This window comes from Eschrichtius robustus, chromosome 6 (genome assembly GCF_028021215.1).
Source record: "Eschrichtius robustus isolate mEscRob2 chromosome 6, mEscRob2.pri, whole genome shotgun sequence".
Lineage (NCBI taxonomy): Eukaryota > Metazoa > Chordata > Mammalia > Artiodactyla > Eschrichtiidae > Eschrichtius > Eschrichtius robustus.
The window spans coordinates 79,238,120-79,258,256 of record NC_090829.1 but is presented as its reverse complement, the minus strand read 5'-3'; the positions used below and the strand labels follow the sequence as shown (position 1 = coordinate 79,258,256).

The window sequence follows — 20,137 nt, the reverse complement described above, 5'->3', positions numbered from 1 at the left end:
GAATGCAAATCAAAATCACAACATCACCTCACACCTGTTAGAAAGGCTATTATCAAAAAGACAAAAGATAACAAGTGTTGGCCAGGATGTGGAGAAAAAGGCACGCTTGAACACTGTTGGTGGGAATGTAAATTGGCATGGCCATTATGAAAAACAGTATGGAGGTTCTACAAAAAATTAAAAATAGAACTACCATCTGATCCAGCAATTCCACTTCTGGGTATATATCCAAAGGAAATGAAATTAGTATCTTGAAGAGATATCTGCACTCCCATGTTCACTGCAGCATTATTCACAACAGCTAAAATACAGAATCAACCTAAGTGCCCACTGACAGAAGAATGGATAAAGAAAATGTACACAGTATATACACACAATGGAATATTATTCAGTCCTAAAAAAATAAGGAAATCCTGACATTTGTGAAAACATAGATGAACCTGGAGGACATTATGTGGAGTGAAATAAGCCAGGTACAGAAAGACAAGTACTGCATGATCTCATCTATATATGGAATTTTAAAAAGTCAAACTCAAGGAAGCAGAGAGTAGAATAGTGATTGCCAGGTAGTAGAGGGTAGGGGAAATGGGGAGATATTTGTTAAAGGGTACAAAATTTCAATTACGCCAGATGAATAATGTCTGGGAATCTAATGTACAGCATGGTGAGTACAGGTAGTTTGCTAAGAGAGTAGATTTTAAATGTTCTCACCTCCAAAAATAAAAAAAAAAGGTAACTACGTAGGATGATAAATATATTAATTAGCTTGACTGTGGTAATCATTTAACAATGTATACATATATCAATATATCACTTACCCCTTAAATATATACATTTTTGTCAATTACACCTCAAAGAAGCTTTAAAAAATGATTAATATCTACTTCCAATATTGACACCTACTTAACAAAAATTAATGGCTAAGTATTAATTGCTAAATGAATGTAGAACACCTAACAGTACAGCAGAGCACAAACAGTAGGTATATGACAGAAATGTGTATCATATTTACTTTTACAAAAGAAAAATTAAACTTTGATATTCTTACCATTTTCTATGATGCAAACTTTGGTGAACACACACACACACAGGTATATATGTGATTTCTTCATATGAATTAAAACAAATAAATTTATCAATTATCCCCCATCAAAAATAGAAAAACCCAGAAATGAAGCAGAAACACAAGAAATAATTTAAAATTAAAAAAAATATTTTGGAAATAAAGATGAAACTAAAGGGAATACGTATATGAATAATCACAACAAAGTTGCCTTAAAATAAAAAGCAAGTTGAAATGAAGGATAATTTTAAAAATCAAAAAGAAATTAGCCATAAACTAAACATGTAACCACTTTGTGACCCAGTAATTTTACTCCTAGGCATTTATCTCAGAGTAATGAAAACTTAAATTCACCCATAAACCTATGCATGAATGTTCTTAGCAGCTTTAGTTTTAAGCACCCCAAACTGGAATCAGCAAGGATGTCCTTCAACAAGTAAATGGTTAAATAAACTATGGTACAGGCATAGCTCGTTTTATCGAGCTTTGCTTTATTGTACTTTGCAGATATTGCATTTTTTACAAATTGAAAGTTTGTGGCAACTCTGTGTTGAGCCAGTCTACTGGTACCATTTTTCCTATAGCATTTGCTCACTTCATATCTCTCTCTGTGTCACATTTTGGTAACTCTCGCACTATTTCAAGCCTTTTCACTATTCTTATATTTATGGTGGTCTGTGATCTTTGATGTTACTATTGTAATTGTTGTAGGGCACCATGAACCACATCCTTATCAGGTGGTGAACTTAATCAATAAATGCTGTATGTGTCCTAACTGCTCCACCCACCAGCCGTTCCCCTGTCTCTCCCTCTCCTTGGGCTTCCCTATTCCCTGAGGCACAACAGTATGGAAATTAGGCCAATTAATAATCCTACAATGGCCTCTAAGTGTTCAAGTGAAAGGAAGAGTCACACATCTCTCACTTTAAATCAAAAGCTAGGAGTGATTAAGCTTAGTGAGGAAGGGAAGTCAAAAGCCAAGAGAGGACGAAAGTTAGGCCTCTTGCGCTAAACAGCCATGTTGTCATTGCAAAGGAAAATTTCTTGAAGGAAATTAAAAGTGCTACTCCAGTGAACTCACAATGATAATAAAGCAAAAGAGCCTTATTGCTGATATGAAGAAAGTTTCAGTGGTCTAGATAGAAGATCAAATCAGCTACAACATTCCCTTAAGCCAAACCCTAACCCAGAGCAAGGCCCTAACTCTCTTCAATTCTATGAAGGCTGAGAGAGGTGAGGAATCTGCAGAAGAAAAGTTTGAAGTTAGCAGAGGTTGGTTCATGAGGTTGAAACAAGGTGAAACAGCAAGTGCTGATGTAGAAGCTGTAGCAAGTTATCCAGAAGATCTAGCTAAGATAATTAGTGAAGGTGGCTACACTAAACAACAGATTTTCAGCGTAGACAAAACAGCCTTCTGTTGGAAGAAGATGCCATCTAGGATTTTCATAGCTAGAGAGAAGTTAATGCCTGGCTTCAAAGCTCAAAGGACAGTCTGACTCTCTTGTTAGGGGCTAATGCAGCTAGAGACTGTAAGTTGAAGCCAATGCTCATTTACCATTCTGAAAATCCTAGGGCTCTTAAGAATGATGTTAAGTCTACTCTGCCTGTGCTCTATAAATGGAACAACAAAACCTGGATAACAGCACGTCTGTTTACAACATGGTTTACTGAATATTTAAGCCCACTGTTGAGACCTACTGCTCAGAAAAAAAGATTCCTTTCAAATTATTGCTGCTCATTAACAATGCACCTGGTTATCCAAGAGCTCTCATGGAAATGTATAATGAGATTAATGTTGTTTTCATGCCTGCTAACAAAACATCCATTCTGCAACCCAAATTCTTTTTGAAATTACCCAGGAGTAATTTCAACTCTCAAGTCTTATTATTTAAGAAATACATTCCCTGAGGCTATAGCTGTCATAGATTCCTCTGATGGATTTGGGCAAAGTAAACTGAAAACCTTCTGGAAAGGACTGACCATTCTAGATTCTGCTAAGAACATTCATGCTTCACGGAAAAAGGTAAAAATATTAACATTAACAGGAGTTTGGGAGAAGTCAAGCCCAACCCTCATTGATGACCTCTGAGAGGTTCAAGACTTTGGTGGAAGAAGTAACTGCAGATGTAGTGGAAACAGCAAGAGAACTAGAATTAAAAGTAGAGGCTGAAGATGTGACTGAATTGCTGCAATCTTAGGATAAATCTTTAACGGATGAGGAGTTACTGCTTCTAGATGAGCAAAGAAAGTGGTTTCTTGAGATGGAATCTACTCCTGGTGAAGATGCTACAAAGACTGTTGAAATGACAGCAAAGCGTTTAGAATATTACATAAACTTAGTTAACAGAGTAGTGGCAGGTTTGAGAGGATCAACTCCAATTTTCAAAGAAATTCTACTGTGGGTAAAATGCTATCAAACAGCATTGCATGCTACAGAGAATTTGTTCATGAAAGGAAGAATTAATCGATGCAGCAAACTTCAATGTTGTCTTATTTTTAAAAACTGCCACAACCATTCCAACTTTCAGCAACTACCACCCTGATCAGTCAGCAGCCATGAACATCAAGGCAAGATCCTGTATCTACCAGCAAAAAGATTACAACTTGCTGAAGGCTCAGATGGTAGCATTTTTCATGATAAAGCACTTTTTAATTAAGGTATGTATATTTTTTAGACATAATGCTATTTCACACTTAAAAGACTACAATATAGTGTAAACATAATTTTTATATGCACTGGGAAACCAAAAACTTTGCGTGACTCACTTTATTGTGATATTAGCTTTATTGCAGTGGTCTGGAACTGAACCCACAATATCTCCAAGATACGCCTGTACATACATACCATGGCATACTACATAGCAATAAAAAGGAACAAACTACTGATACACCTAACAATTTAGATGAATGAATCTCCAGGAAATTATGCTGAACGAAAAAGAAAAAGCCAATTCCAAAAGGTTACATGCTATATAATTCCACATTTACATAATATTTTGAAATGACAAAATTTTAGAAATGGAGGACAGATGAATGGTTACCAGTGCTTAGGGAGAAGCTGAAGGTGAGAGGGTAGGAGGTGGTTATAATTATAAAAAGGCAACACAAGGTATCCTTGTGGTGTTAGAATTGTTCAATATCTTAACTATGGTGGTGGATACAGGAACCTACACATAGGTGATAAAATTTTATAGAACTTAACATACACGTATACAAATAAAATTGGGGAATGTATTATCAGCATCCTGGTTGTGATATTATACAATAGTTTTCTAAAATGTTACCACTGAAGGAAACTGAACAACGCATACAAGGTATCTCTCTGTATTATTTATTAGAATTGTATGTGAATCCACAATTATCTCAATTTAAAAAAGAAAAAGATTAAACTAAATGTGATATCTTACGATAATACCGTGGAATAGAAAAAGGACATCAATGGAGAAATAAGTGAAATCCAAAGTATGGAGTTTAGTTAATAGTAATGCACCAGTGTTGATTTCTTAGTTTTGACAAATGCACTTTTCTACTGTAACATGCTAACATTAGAGAATACTGGGTGAGAGGTATACTGAATTCTGAACTATCTTTGCATATTTTCTATAGTAAATTTAAAATTGTTCCTAATGCTTTGTTTCTTAAAAAATTCAAAGAAATAAATAGTAAAGAAGGAATCAAGAGAAAGTGATAAATATTGCAGATAAGCAATGAGGATAATAGGATCCCCTGAAAAAGAAAAACAAAGCAAAGGTACAGAACAAACGCAAAAAACAAAAGCCAAGAGCACTTATCTGAAATTTTAAAAGATTTGAATTTACATATTGAAAGAGGCCACCAGATACCTGAGAATATCAACAGAATGACCAACAAGACATTCTAGTAAAATTAATGGACTTAAAAAGAATTCTTTGAGGTTTAGGCTGAAATATGACTTACAAGCAAAAAAAAAAAAAAAAAGACTATGGTCAGACTTTTCAACAGCAATGTTTTTGCCAGAAAAAAAAATGGAGTTACAGATTTGAGATATTTAAGGAAAGAAAATGTGAGCTAAGGATTTTATTTTCAGCAAAAATGACCTTCAGATATAAAGAGCACACACAGAATGTTACCAACTTGCAAGAAAATTAATGAAAAATTTTCCCAGGAGCCTTTCCTAAGGCATCTATTAGAGAAAAAGCTTGAGATAACCAAAATGACTAAATAAACATCATCATAAGGACTGGTGTGAGCACTAAATATGTTACTCATAGAACTAAGGCTGGGATGGAGACAGCATAGTATTTAATGATTATATGCTCTGACAACATATAGGGCTCCAATTTTTAAAAATGGGGAAAATGTAAATAGCATATACAAAATAAAACTTATAAAAATTTTAACAACCCAAATTGGTGGCAGTCATTATCATTATTATTCCTTGACTATTATATGTGTCCTGTGGAATTAAATGAGCAATTATGGGCATAGTAATTCTATCATATAGTCATTATGAAAAAAGGAGATAGACATATAACACAAAAGAAATTAAGAACCCCAAAATAAAAACTAATCTTGAATTTGAATCAAAAGTACCAGTATGGGGCTTCCCTGGTGGCACAGTGGTTGAGTCTGCCTGCCAATGCAGGGGACATGGGTTCGAGCCCTGGTCTGGGAGGATCCCATATGCCGCGGAGCAACTAGGCCCGTGAGCCACAATTACTGAGCCTGCGCGTCTGGAGCCTGTGCTCCGCAGCAAGAGAGGCCGCGATAGTGAGAGGCCTGCGCACCGCGATGAAGAGTGGCCCCCGCCCGCCACAACTAGAGAAAGCCCTCGCATAGAAACGAAGACCCAACACAGCCAAAAATAAATAAATTAAAAAAAAAAAAAAAGTACCAGTATGAACCTACAAGGTATTTTATCTTAGTACATATATTTTCCTAGCTCTGTCCATTGAAAAACACTATGACAAACTGAGAAGCAATAAGTATTTCTAGTCTTGAAATACTATTCCCCAGTTTAAAAACAATTTTTTTTTAATAGGAGGGCTTCTTAGAGAAATGGCTGATTTCAATTCTGAAGCAGGAAATGGTACAAAATGAGCCTGAAACATTTTTTCATACAAAACAGCAAAGAAGCTATCAAAGACTAACATAGAGTCATGTCAAAAGGATCCAGGAGACAAACTGAAGAAGTTCCCACAGGCCAAAGGAACAACTGAGTTTCTAATAAGATTATGAATTAAATTGCAACAGGTATTTAAATCCACCGAAAATATTTAAATTCACAAGTTCATAATAATAATAAACTGGTCATCATCTAAACTAAGTATCGTGAAAACTAGGTTAAGTACAAGGATTTATCTTGTCTTTTCTATTTGGACTTTGCCTTATGACTCCATGATGCAAGAGTGATTTCTATAGCTGTTGACATTAAAGGAATAACATGGAAGTGTAAAAGGATGGGCACCTCAGGCCCAGTTAGGGTCTTTAGGTAGCTCAGAGATTGGGAACTTGAGGGCAAGAGAGCCACTAAGTAGCCATGCTTAAGCTAAACGAAGAAAGATGGATCTCTGCCTCTGAGAGGCTCACTGTAGGATAGAAATGGGCAAATGCATATATAAAAATTAGTAGGGCTTCCCTGGTGGCGCGGTGGTTGAGAATCTGCCTTCTAATGCAGGGGACACGGGTTCGAGCCCTGGTCTGGGAGGATCCCACATGCCGCGGAGCGGCTGGGCCGGTGAGCCACAACTACTGAGCCTGCGCGTCTGGAGCCTGTGCCCCGCAGCAGGAGGGGCCGCGATAGTGAGAGGCCCGCGCACCGCGATGAAGAGTGGCCCCCGCTTGCCGCAACTAGAGAAAGCCCTCGCACGAAACGAAGACTCAACACAGCCAAATAAATAAATAAATAAATAAAGTAGCTATTAATTTAAAAAAAAATTAGTAAAGGGGAAAAGATATAGTAATAAATTCATGTAAGGAATATCTGTGACTACTGGACAAGCAATGCTCTTGCTGTTGTTTTATAAAGCACCAGAATCATGAATAGCAATTTGGAAAAAGAATAAAATAAAGAGCTTCATGCCAAGGTCAGGGTTCAATAAAACATTCAGGCAAATAAAACAATCCCTCAAAGTCAATGCTGGCCACACCTATAAATTCTGCCACAGGATCCCAACACTTCTGTTGAGGTGGCATTTAGAATTCCATGAGTCTTATTTTCTCAGTATTCACTGCTAATTATTTTCAAAATATCTACTTGGTGTGGAGCATTATGCTAAGAACCACAAAAATATAAAAAGAAATATAAGGCATGCCCCAACCACAGAGAACCTAGTACAAAATGCATGGGAAAATAAAGTAACTGAAGACAGTGAGCACATGCCTATGACTACATGCATACGCACCATTTGCTTTGGAATTTAAATCACATTTTCCCACAGAAACAACAACACAGAAAATGGCTGTATTTCCAGATCACTCCTCAAACTCACTCAATGTATGTTTAGCTGAGCCTCAGTAGTTTTCCTTAATTCTAAGTGATCCTCAACCAGTTTGAGAAGCTGATAGGAAATGGTGCTATATAGCTGGGAAAAGCATATGCAATATTATGATATAATTTTACAATTAGAAAATGGAAAACTAGTTTTCATGACGCAAAAAAACCTGTTTTTATTAAACAAATTTGGAAGTAATCGGTAGCTATAATTTATATACACAGTACTATGTACTAAATATTACTCCAATTGCTTTATATATAATAACTTATTTATCCTCATCATTTTACTCATTTTATTTTTAAAACAACCCCAAGGAGGAGTTCTATCAATATCCCTAGTATTAAAGTGTGTAAGGCATAGGGAAGTTAAGTAATCTTCCCAGTCACAGAGCTCGACAAAGCTTCTTTACTGGTAGAGATTCAGAAGATAACCTATTTTCTGAGCAACCTCATCACCCAACATTCTTCACTGGGGCTGAAAATAGTGCTGGAGGCATGAGGGCACTCGTATACTTGCATATACTTACAGTTATATAACCACTAGACTAAAATGAAATGACTCACAGTAGTAGGGCTCTAAAGAATTCCGTATTGTTTATACCATAGATAGGCTCATGCAAGGGAACAAAGGATATTTGCACATGGATATTCACTACAGCAGTGGTTTTTGTTTGTTTGTTTGTTTTTAAGAGAGTTTATTTTTACTTTTGAAAATTTTTGGCCTCGAGGCATGCAGGATCTTAGTTCCTGGACCAGGGATCAAACCTGTGCCCCCTGCAGTCGAAGCACAGAGTCTTAACCACTGGACTGCCGGGGAAGTCACTACAGCAGTGTTTGTGATGACTAACGACTGAAAACAATATCAATGTCCATCAATAGGGGACAGGTTAAATACATTTTGATATTTCTACAGGGGAATGCTGTACAGCCTTTTAAAAGAATGGGGTAGTTTTATACTTATGGATATGGAAAAAATACCTTATAGTATAAAGTGGAAAAAAAAAGGTGTAGAATAGCAGGTATATTATGATTCAACTTGTTTGAGAGAGAAAAGGAGAGGGATATATATTATACATGTGCTTGAATATAATCAGAAATTTTCTTAAGAATAAACATTATTTACATTGCTTACTTCTGGAAAATAGGGAATGTGGAAAAGGATCAGTACATAGAGGAGAAAGAGATTTTTGTTTTTATATTATATCCTTTTGTATTGAATTTACTTTTACCAAAAGCACATATTGCTGATTTTAAATTAGCTTAATTAAAAATGGAGTATTGTAGAGCTTAACATCCTTTCATATAGTGGTTCCTAACAATATACTAGAAGGTAATGATCAGTGGTGAGATGTGTCCCAAATAATTTATTTCTAATATAGTTAAGCTAGAGAAGTTTATGAATGATTTTTTATAAACAAGAATAAAATCAACATCCTTTTAATTAATCCACTAATGTAACGGGGAAAAAAAGAGAGACTTTAATATTCAAGCAGAGGGAAAAGAGAATTATATCCTAAGGATGATTATTTTTAGAAGAGGCTGCATCTCAGAGGAATGGAGGTCCTCAAAAATAATAAAATAATAATAATAAATTAAAATAAAATAAAAAGGATTCCCCCAATCTGGAAGTCCTCAGAGATGCAAACACCTTTCTAAAAAAATAAGGAAACATCTTTATGTGATCCCCAGATTGGGTTGGGAGTGTGCCAGAAAATGGGCAAGAATTTGTTTTCATCCTTTTAAATATGTATGTTTTTGTATATTTTATAAGTAATATATTTACAGTGTTATTCATACATTATTTATAATTAAATATACAGTATTTAGAGGATGGTTGCTCAAAAAAAAAGTTTTACTGATAGGGCAAGCAATTAAAAATGTTTGGAAACTACTGATGTAGTCCAACAAATTTAATGCAGTGAAGAGGAAAGCATTAAATGGCCATTCCATGGTCAAAGGATGAAAAATAAAAGCTGTGAAACAGTCAGTGTACAACGTCTGCAATTTTTTGACCATTCACAATCATTCTGACCATCCACATTTAATTACTTCATTCTTCTGAAAAGGCCTCCAGCCTTTCTGCGGGGAGTTCTCCACTGCCATCTTGCACAGAACTGTGAGAGTCTTTAAAAGCTCAGAAAGCTTCCAACTACCTCCAAAAGTGAAAGTACTTATCCAGTGATTTTTATATATCTCTGCCCCACTCTTAAACTGTCCTCTCCCCACAGACCAACTGGAACTCTTTGCGTTAAGTCAGACAAATATATTCCTCATTTGTCGAGGGGCTCATCCTCTGCTTCACACTCCTACGCACCACTCCTGTTACGCAGAATAAACATCCTCCACACCACCAAATCAAGTTCTTTTTCCTCCAGAACTCTATTCAGGGTTCCCATTCCTCTAACTGCCTGACCACCTCTGATTCCTGGGACTTTAGTGTTGATGGGATCGCAAGGATCTTCCCTCTCTCCCAATCTCTCCAGCAACTCATTAGCAGGATCATTCGTCAGGCCCTCGTTTGAGTTACTGTCGCCAATGTTTCTGCGATCTCTGCCCTCAAGACTTTCGGTTTGTCTGGGTCCCGCCTCCCCTTCCCGACACTAAGTTTGTTTAGGGCCTCAGCGCAGGGGCCTGGCAGGTTCTCTCCGACGTCAGCTGTTGCGTACACAGGTCAGCCTGAGCAGGCCGCTCAGGGAACAAGGCCGTCCTGACAGGACCGACCGGAGCGCCTTTCTCCGTCGCTCCCGGAGGAAAAACGTCCTGGGGATGGGGTAGACAGCGCATATGTGCCTAGAGGCCACACAGGGCGACCCCGAAGCCATCTGGCGGGGCCAGCTGGCGTGTGGACGATTAGAACTAGGCCTGGTAGGTGAAGGGAGGCGGACTGAACGGCCGGATCCGGGAGACTGAATCAGGATGGGGAGGGAACCCGAGTGTGGCTGCTTTGGCAGCCCCGCGGGCCCTGTGGCGGGGGTGACCGTTACAAGGCTCAAGGAGGCGAAGAGTTGGGGAGCGTCCCCCACTCACCTGGAAGAGGCTGTCGCCGGAGGCTTCAGCTGCCCCCCCTCCCAAATTTAAGCCACGTCAGCTCGGGAATCCCGTACGCGACACCTACCGCTGCAGCGCCCCGCCAAGGGACTCAACCACTGGCAGTTGGGACGGAAAACGGGATTAGGCTATGGACCAATCAGGACTATCAGCAGAGCGTTACCAGGGAGACCAGGCACGCCTTGTTTGTAACTAACCCATCAACAATGACAGAGACCAATCAACGTCGGGAAGTGCTCCGCTTCCTCAAAGAAACAGCCAATAGACTCTAAAGAGTGGAGGAGGGGCGGAGTCAGACGGGAGCAAGTGTTCCGGAAGAAAATCTAAGGAAGAGCCGGAAATGCCGGGAGGGCGGGCGTTCTGGTAAGGTCAGGTGTTGATGGGACGGCCGATTTCTTCTCATTCCTCCGCGGGGTTGGCGGTGCCTGACCCGGGTTAGGGCTTGGGCTTTTGGTGAGACACTGCACCCCGGGAAACCAGCTGCCGTTAGGATTGTTGAATGAGCTGTGAAGGGAGTGGGGATGTGGGTTTTTCTCTTAGAGTGAAAATATTAGAGGCAGAAGGTAGGTGGTCTAATATGACTTTTTCATTTTACTGATGAAAAATGAGAACCAGTTTAAAGTGACTTGTCCAAAGACAAACAGCGACTTACTGATGGAACTCGGACAAGAACCTGGCATCTGTATGAAAGGATCAGAGATGTTTTTAAGGACATGAATGAGAGAGAATAGTGAATACTAGGAAATGCCTTTTAGGAAGTGGGGCTTGAACTGGCCCTTAAACAGAGGTTGAGGGTTTGAGGGCTTAGGTCCTGGAATGGGAGTCAGTGAGGCGCTCCAGTAATAGTCACAGAAAACATGCTTGCTCTCCTTAAGCCCCTAAGGAAAGGGGGAAAGTAGCCAGTTCCTGTGATTTAAGGCACTCTCTTGACGATGAGTATTATTTGAATTTATTGAGTCTTACTGTGTACCAGGCACTCAGCCCACTATATGCATCCTCAGCCTAGTGCTTACATAACCCTTTGAGGTTCGAACATCAGTAAGGCCTTTGCTGGCTACCCATCTAAAATTGTAGTCCCCTGTAATCACTGTGTACTGTTCTTAGACCTGGAGATATAGCTGAGATCAAGAAACAAAAGTTCCTGCCCTTTTGAAAATAATAATTTAGTGAGGAGAGAGAAAATAAACAGTTGGCCCTTGAACAACACAAGTGTGAATTGCACAGGTCCACTTATACACTGATTTTTTTTTCAGTAATAAATACTACACTGTCTGGCCTGGTTGAACCCATGAACAGAACCACCTGTAAGGAAGAAACATGTATAGGGAGAACCAACTCCCTAATTTATTCTGGGGTTTACGACTACAGAGGGTCAGTGCTCCTAATTCCCACGTTGTTCAAGGGTCAACTGTAATATGGTAGATGGCAAAATGCTTAGGAAAAATGCAAGCAGAGATGGGGTATAGTGGGTGCAGGGGACTGCAATTTTAGAAAAACTGAGACCAGGCATGCTGGGTTTTGCTTCATTCTCTTGTACTTCTTAAAACTTGGAATGTAAAGGGCAGCCCTTCCAGGGCCCAACATGAGCCAGGGCTTGCAGGGCTTATTCTGCAGGCTCTCCAAGAGATTTTATTTGAGGTCAGTGAGCAAGGGAATGTTGCTATATATCAACTGCAGCTGTTGAGGGTTGAGGCACCCAGCTGACTGCATCAACAGCTGAAATTGCTCCCTGATGATGTGCAGACCTTTCATGTAGCTGGTCTCTGTGAGTTATATTTAAATACAGTCATTAAATAAAATCCTCACTGATCAGGATTCCCTAGTGGTAAAGAAGTCTAACTTATGAGATCTGGATTTTGTATGAAAGTATCTGTGTATACTTACCCACAGAGGTCTGGGTCTTTATCTATATTCCCCTAGGTCAGCAAAAATCCCAGAAGGATCCAGAGTGTACCAAATACCCAATACTCAAAGCCTAAGAAAAGACTGTTCTGAAATCCCTAGCCCTCATAAGTAGTAAGTCATGGGAAGTCATAAGTCACTGTCATAAGTCACTGTCTCCTCTGGAAGTGCAGAGATGCCTGTGCATACTTTGGTGCCCATTTCTTGACTAGGGCCTGCCTACAGAATGCAGCCACAGTAGACGGGAACTGGTGTCCCACCTATGTTGAGGACAGAGGGACTGCCGTTGTGTGAATTGTTTGGGCTTTGTTCTGGTGTCCCAAGGAGGCCAATATGACATGGGGTAGATTTCAGGCCATTTGTCTCCATGTCGCAGTTGGTAGTCATCCTTCATACCAATTAACTCCTAGAAACAGATGCCAGAGGAAGCTCTCTACAGGAATTGGGACTTTCGTTCTCCTGACTTTCCTCCTGGGAATGTCGGCACTCCTGATTAAGCACTAGACCCATGGAGAGACTGAGCTGACGTTAGGAAAACTGAGACCAGGCCTGATGACTTCCAGCTTCCTGTACTCCTTAAAACTTGAAATGTACAGCAACCCTTGATGTGTTTTTTTCCAGCCCAGCTCCAGTTTTTGCTCTCCATGGGTCCCTGTAGATAGTCTATCTTTGATGATGGAAGAGATTAGGATTTGGGGGCTCTTCTGTCTGTGGAGCTGCAGGTGTCTCCTTGCCTCCTGCTGGATGAACTTTGGGATGGGGACCAAGGATGGCAGGTTGTTTCTTGAGAAGGCTATAAGTGTGGAATGAGTAGATGTCCTGATTCAGGCTTCTCAGAGGCATCAGAGATGCCTGAGGGATACAGAAACTTGATGATTTATGCTCTTATCTTGCTATTAAGGCCCTGGTACCTGTCTTTCAGCTCTTGCTGAGCATCCTCAAGCAGCAGCGGTTTTGCCCAAAGGTGGGCAGGGCTAAACAGAAACCCTGGCACATGGGAGAACAGGAGAACTGAAGAGGCCAGACATCGTTGCCTGGAAGATGGAAAGAGTTGTCTCCCAGCTCTTGCTAGGATCTGCTCCTCTGACAGCTGAAGAAGAAACCACTGTTAAAACTCCCCCTGTGTCTTCAGGGGCTAGAGATGCTATAACTGTTTGACTCAAAGGCCTGGAATAATCCAGGCTCCAGGAGAATTGATTGAGGCCTCTTCTAACTTCAAGAGTCTTCCCCCACAGAATCAGCAGGCTCTGGATACTTCATGGAACATGTGGAGCCAGGCAGAAAATCTTGGAAGCCCTGGTAGGCAAAGGGTGGGAATGGCTGAAACAAGTGGAATTATTCTCTATAGGGGATGAAGCCATGGTAGTTTGTAGAGGAGAAGCAACATTTATGCCACAAGAACTCAGTTACTATTTCTATATGAATTGTTACTGAGCATTTACAATATGTGAGGAAGTCATATGGGGAGCAGTGGTGACTTTCTCATCCTGAGGCACCTAGAGCCAAGGGCATGAGGAACCTGAAATCAAAGAGAAGAAAATTCCTAAGAGATGTAACCATACAGCTCTTATTCAGCATTGATTCAACAAATACTTACTAAGCACAGACCATATGTCAGGCACTTTATGTGGCTTATTTTTTATCTGGGATCTAAGAATAAATCTCAGTCCTTTAAGCAGGCTTTGTGATGGAGACTTCTCTAGCCCATCAATTTGAAGAATGTTCTTATCATGTATCTTAGCGGATGTGGTAGGCCCCTTTTTTGGAGAACTCCCAAGTACTATAAAAGTCCCTCAGGATACAACTATATTTAATGATTAATATACTACCACAAAGAGGTCACTAGAACTCAAGTTACATATCAAGTTGACATCTCTGATATGCTTCATAGGTACTTTCAAGGACTGTATCACTAAAGCCTACCCTCATCAATATTCCTAGTCTAGAATATCACCAAGACTAACAAAGTTACCCCACTACTGCTGATATAACTAATAAATTTGCATGTAGAGCAGATATTGTGAGAATGTCTGTAGACCTCCTAAACATCTCTAAATTGTCCTAGGTGTGTCCTGCTCAATGAACTTTCCTTGATCTTTATTAGAAGATTTCTTTAACAATTAAGAGATTTTCTGCATTTATTACTGTAGAGCTCTACGCATGCTGTTTAGGAAGATGTATTCAACCTAGAGTCAAAACTAAGATATTAATAGGTTTTGTATAACCAGCAGTTAACAGTCTCTCTTCTGATCTCTGAAGGAAGTGCAGCCCTAGCCTTTCTCTCCTGCTTCATTCCTCTCAGCCTTCAAGATTACCAACCTTCTAATGTCCTTGCCTTACACACATTTTAATTAGGCTGACAGGCACAAGAAATACAGGCTGATTAATATGAGTGAAAGATTTGGCTGCATAATTTATAGACCCAGTAATAAGACACCTTTTAGGACTCTTGTAGGGACACAGGTGTTGAGTCTCTGCTCCCTTGGAGACTCTTTTCCAATAAGATACATGACTTCTTTATGCCTGTGTGGTGCTGAGGGTTGCACATTCTAGAGACAGCCATCGAGGACCTTGCCTCAACTCGCTCTCTTTTTTTTTAATATTTATTTATTTGGCTACACCAGGTCTTAGTTGCAGCACACAGGATCTTCGTTGTGGTGTGCAAGATCTTTAATTGCAGCATGCAGGATCTTTTAGTTGTGGCATGCGGGATTTAGTTCCCTGACAGGAATTGAGCCCAGGCCCCCTGCATTGGGAGGATGGAGTCTTAACCACTGGATCACCAAGAAAGTCCCTCAACTCTCTTGTCTTCTCTATGTCTTATGGGCATCCTATGAAGCCAATTTATTCATTCCATATTTATTACTTTAACTTGATTTATTTTTTTAATCTTTCTATTTTGCCTATTAGATATTTTTTTGAGTGTATTACATGAGAATTCAAAGCACTTAAAATTGCTTGGGTCTCTTAATGGGAGGGCAAGACCACTTTTCCATGTGTGCTAGCCAAATCTGCACTCAACAAATAGTTACCAAATGCCTTCTTCATAATATATTGGTTCAATAGGTATACTATTTTTTCATTCCCTCTTCATGGAACACTCCCCTTCTACTCCTTGAGCTGCTCAATTCATTCTTTTTTTTTTAAATTAATTAATTAATTTATTTATTTTTGGCTGTGTTGGGTCTTCGTTTCTGTGCGACGGCTTTCTCTAGTTGTGGCAAGCGGGGGCCACTCTTCATCACGGTGCGCAGGCCTCTCACTATCGCGGCCTCTCTTGTTGCGGAGCACAGGCTCCAGACGTGCAGGCTCAGTAATTGTGGCTCACGGGCCCAGCCGCTCCGCGGCATGTGGGATCTTCCCAAACCAGGGCCCGAACCCGTGTCCCCTGCACTGGCAGGCAGACTCTCAACCACTGCGCCACCCGGGAAGCCCCATTCTTTTTTTTTTTTAATCATAAAATTCTTTATTTTTTTTCTATCCACTTTATATTTTATTTTCTATATTTAAAATTTTTTAAATTTTATATTGGAGTATAGCCAATTAACAATATTGTGATAGTTTCAGGTACACAGCGAAGCAACTCAGCCATACATATACATGTATACATTCTCCCCCAAACTCCCCTCCCATCCAGGCTGCCACATAACATTGAGCAGAGTTCCCTGTGCTATACAGTAGGTCCTTGTTGGTTATCCATTTTAAATATAGCAGTGTGTACATGTCGATCCCAAACTCCCTAACTATCCCTTCCCCCCACCCTTCCCCCCGGGAACCTTAAGTTGTTCTCTAGGTCAGTGAGTCTGTTTCTATTTTCTAAATAAGTTCACTTGTATCATATCTTTTTAGGTTCCACATATAAGGGATATCGTATGATATTTCTCTTTCTCTATCTGACTTACTTCACTCAGTATGGCAATCTCTAGGTCCATCCATGTTGCTGCAGATGGCATTATTTCATTCTTTTTAATGGCTGAGTAATATTCCATTGTATATATGTACCACATCCTCTTTATACATTCCTCTGTCAATGGACATTTAGGTTGCTTCCATGTCTTGGCTATTGTAAACAGTGCTGCAATGAACATTAGGGTGCATGTATCCTTTCAGACCATTTTTCTCTGGATATATGCCCAGGAGTGGGATTGCAGGGTCATATGGTAGCTCTGTTTTTAGTTTTTTAATGAACTATTCTCCATACTGTTCTCCAAAGTGGCTGTACCAATTTACATTCCCACCAACAGTGTAAGAGGGGTCCCTTCTCTCCAAACCCTCTCCAGCATTTACTGTTTGTGGATTTTTTGATGATAGCCATTTTGACTGGTGTGAGGTGATATCATAGTTATTGCATTTCTCTAATAATTAGTGATGCTGAACATCTTTTCATGTGCCTCTTGGCCATCTGTATGTCTTCTTTGGAGAAATGTCTATTTAGGTCTTCTGCCCATTTTTTGATTGGGTTGTTTGTTTTGAGGATATTAAGCCTCATGAACTGTTTGTAAATTTTGGAGTCTAATCCCTTGTCAGTCACATCATTTGCAAGTATTTTCTCCCACTCCGTGGGTTGTCTTGTCATTTTGTTTATGGTTTCCTTTGCTGTGCAAAAGCTTTTGAGTTTAATTATGTCCCATTTGTTTATTTTTGTTTTTATTTCCATTATTCTGGGGGACAAATCGAAAAAAATATTGCTGCGATTTATGTCAGAGAGTGTTCTGCCTATGTTTTCCTCTAGGAGTTTTATAGTGTCTGGTCTCACATTTAGGTCTTTAATCCATTTTGGGCTTATTTTTGTGCATGGTGTTAAAGAATTATCTATTTTCATTTTTTTAGTGTAGCTGTCCAGTTTTTCCAGCTCCATTTGTTGAAGAGACTGTCTTTCCACCATTGTGTAGTCTTGCCTCCATTGTCATAGATTAATTGACCATAGGTGTGTGGGTTTATTTCTGGGCTTTCTATCCTGTTCCATTGATCTATATGTCTATTTTTGTGCCAGTACCATACTGTTTTGACAACTATAGCTTTGTAGTATAGTCTGAGGTCAGGGAGTCTGATTTCTCCAGCTCCGTTTTTCTTTCTCAAGGTTGCTTTGGCTATTCGGGGTCTTTGGTGTTTCCATACAAATTGTGAAATTTTTTGTTCTAGTTCTGTGAAAAATGCCATTGGTAATTTGATAGGAGTTGCATTGAATCTGTAGATTGCCTTGGGTAGTATACTCATTTTGACAATATTGATTCTTCCAATCCAAGAACATGGTATATCTTTCCATCTGTTTGTGTCTTCTTTGATTTCTTTCATCAGTGTCTTATAGTTTTCAGGGTACAGGTTTTTTGTCTCCTTAGGTAGGTTTATTCCTACGTATTTTACTCTTTTTGATGCGATGGTAAATGGGATTGTTTCTTGAATTTCTCTTTCTGATCTTTCATTGTTAGTGTATAGAAATGCAACAGATTTCTGTTTATTAATTTTGTAACCTGCAACTTTACCAAATTCATTGATGAGCTCTAGTAGTTTTCTGGTAGCATCTTTAGGATTTTCTATGTATAGTATCATGTCATCTGCAAACAGTGACAGTTTAACATCTTCTTTTCCAGTTAGGATTCCTTTTTCTTCTCTGATTGCCATAGCTAGGACTTCCAAAACTATGTTGAATAAAAGCGGCAAGAGTGGACATTCTTGTCTTCTTCCTGATCTTAGAGGAAATGCTTTCAGCTTTTCACCATTGAGTATGATGTTAGCTGTAGGTTTGTTGTATATGGCCTTTATTAGGTTTAGGTATATTCTCTATGCCCACTTTCTGGAGAGCTTTTATCATAAATCGGTGCTGGATTTTGTCAAAAGCTTTTCTGCATCTATTGAGATGATCATATGGTTTTTATTCTTCAATTTGTTGATGTGGGGTATCACACTGATTGATTTGTGGATATTGAAAAATCCTTAGATCCCTGGGATAAATCCCACTTGATCATGGTGTATGATCCTTTAAATGTATTGTTGGATTCAGTTTGCTAGTACTTTGTTGAGAATTTTTGCGTCTGTGTTCATCAGTGATATTGGCCTGTAATTTTCTTTTTTTTGTGGTATCTTTGTCTGGTTTTGGTATCAGGGTGATGGTGGCCTCATAGAATGAGTTTGGGAGTGTTCCTCCCTCTGCTATATTTTGGAAGAGTGTGAGAAGGATAGGTGTTATCTCTTCTCTAAATGTTTGATAGAATTTGCCTCTGAAGCCATCAGGTCCTGGACCTTTGTTTGTTGGGAGTTTTTTAATCACAGTTTCAATTTCAGTGCTTGTGATTAGTCTGTTCATATTTTCTATTTCTTCCAGCTTCAGTCTTGGGAGACTGTACCTTTCTAAGAATTTGTCCATTTCTTGCAGGTTGTCATTTTATTGGCATATAGTTGCTTGTAGTAGTCTTTTATGATCCTTTGTATTTCTGTGGTGTCAGTTGTAACTTCTCCTTTTTCATTTCTAATTTTATTGATTTGAGTCCTTGCCCTTTTTTTCTTGATGATTCTGGCTAAATGTTTATCAATTTTGTTTGTCTTTTCAAAGAAGCAGCTTTTAGTTGGTCTTTGCTATTGTTTTCTTTGTCTCTATTTCATTTATTTCTGCTCTGATCTTTATGATTTCTTTCTTTCTACTAACTTTGGGGTTTGTTCTTCTTTCTCTAGTTTCTTTAGGTGTAAGCTTAGGTTGTTTATTTGAGATTTTTCTTGTTTCCTGAGGTAAGATTTTATTGCTATAAACATCCCTCTTAGAACTGCTTTTGCTGCATCCCATAAGTTTTGGATCATTGTGCTTTCATTTTCATTTGTCTCTAGGTATTTTTTAATTTCTTCAGTGATCCATTGGTTGTTTAGTAGCATATTGTTTAGCCTCCACGTGTTTGTGTTTTTTATAGTTTTTTTCCTTGTAGTTTATTTCTAATCTCATAGTGTTGTGATCGGAAGAAATGCTTGATATGATTTCAGTTTTCTTAAATTTACCGAGGTTTGTCTTGTGGCCCAGCATATGGTCAATCCTGGAGAATGTTCCGTGTGCACCTAAGAAGAATGTGTATTCTGCTGCTTTTGGATGGAATGTTCTATCAATTAAGTCCCTCTGGTCTAATGTGTCACCTAAGGCCTATGTTTCCTTATTGATTTTCTGTCTGGATGATCTTTCCATTGATGAAACTGGCTTCTTAAAGTCCCCCACTATTATTGTGTTACTGTCGATTTCTCCCTTTATGGCTGTTAGTATCTGCCTTATATATTTAGGTGCTCCTATGTTGAGTACATATATATTTATAATTGTTATGTCTTCTTCTTGGATTGATCCCTTGATCATTATGTAGTGTCCTTCTTTGTTTTTTATAACAGTCTTTATTTTAAAGTCTATTTTGTCTTATATGAGTATTGCTACTCCAGCTTTCTTTTGATTTCCATTTGTGTGGAATACCTTCTTCCATCCCCTCACTTTCAGCCTGTATGTGTCCCTGTATGAGGTGAGTCTGTTTTAGACAGCGTATATATGGGTCTTGTTTTTGTGTCCACTCAGCCAGTCTGTGTCTTTTGGTTGGTGTATTTAATCCATTTACATTTAAGGTAATTATCAATATATGTATTCCTATGGCCATTTTCTTAATTGTTTTGTGTTTGTTTTTGTAGGT

The 20,137-nt window shown here is 39.0% G+C and overlaps 1 protein-coding gene across 10 annotated transcripts in view; it reads right to left on the bottom strand.

Annotated features, from left to right (window-relative positions):
* Positions 1–10,693, bottom strand: part of GOLGB1 (golgin B1) — a 90,431-nt gene extending 79,738 nt beyond the window's left edge. For all 10 annotated transcript variants that reach the window (XR_011074318.1, XM_068546636.1, XM_068546637.1 and 7 more), the window contains exon 1: positions 10,566–10,693. The gene's annotated coding sequence lies outside the window, so the exon portion shown is untranslated. The remainder of the gene's footprint in view (positions 1–10,565) is intronic.
* Between the last annotated feature and the right edge of the window lie 9,444 nt (positions 10,694–20,137).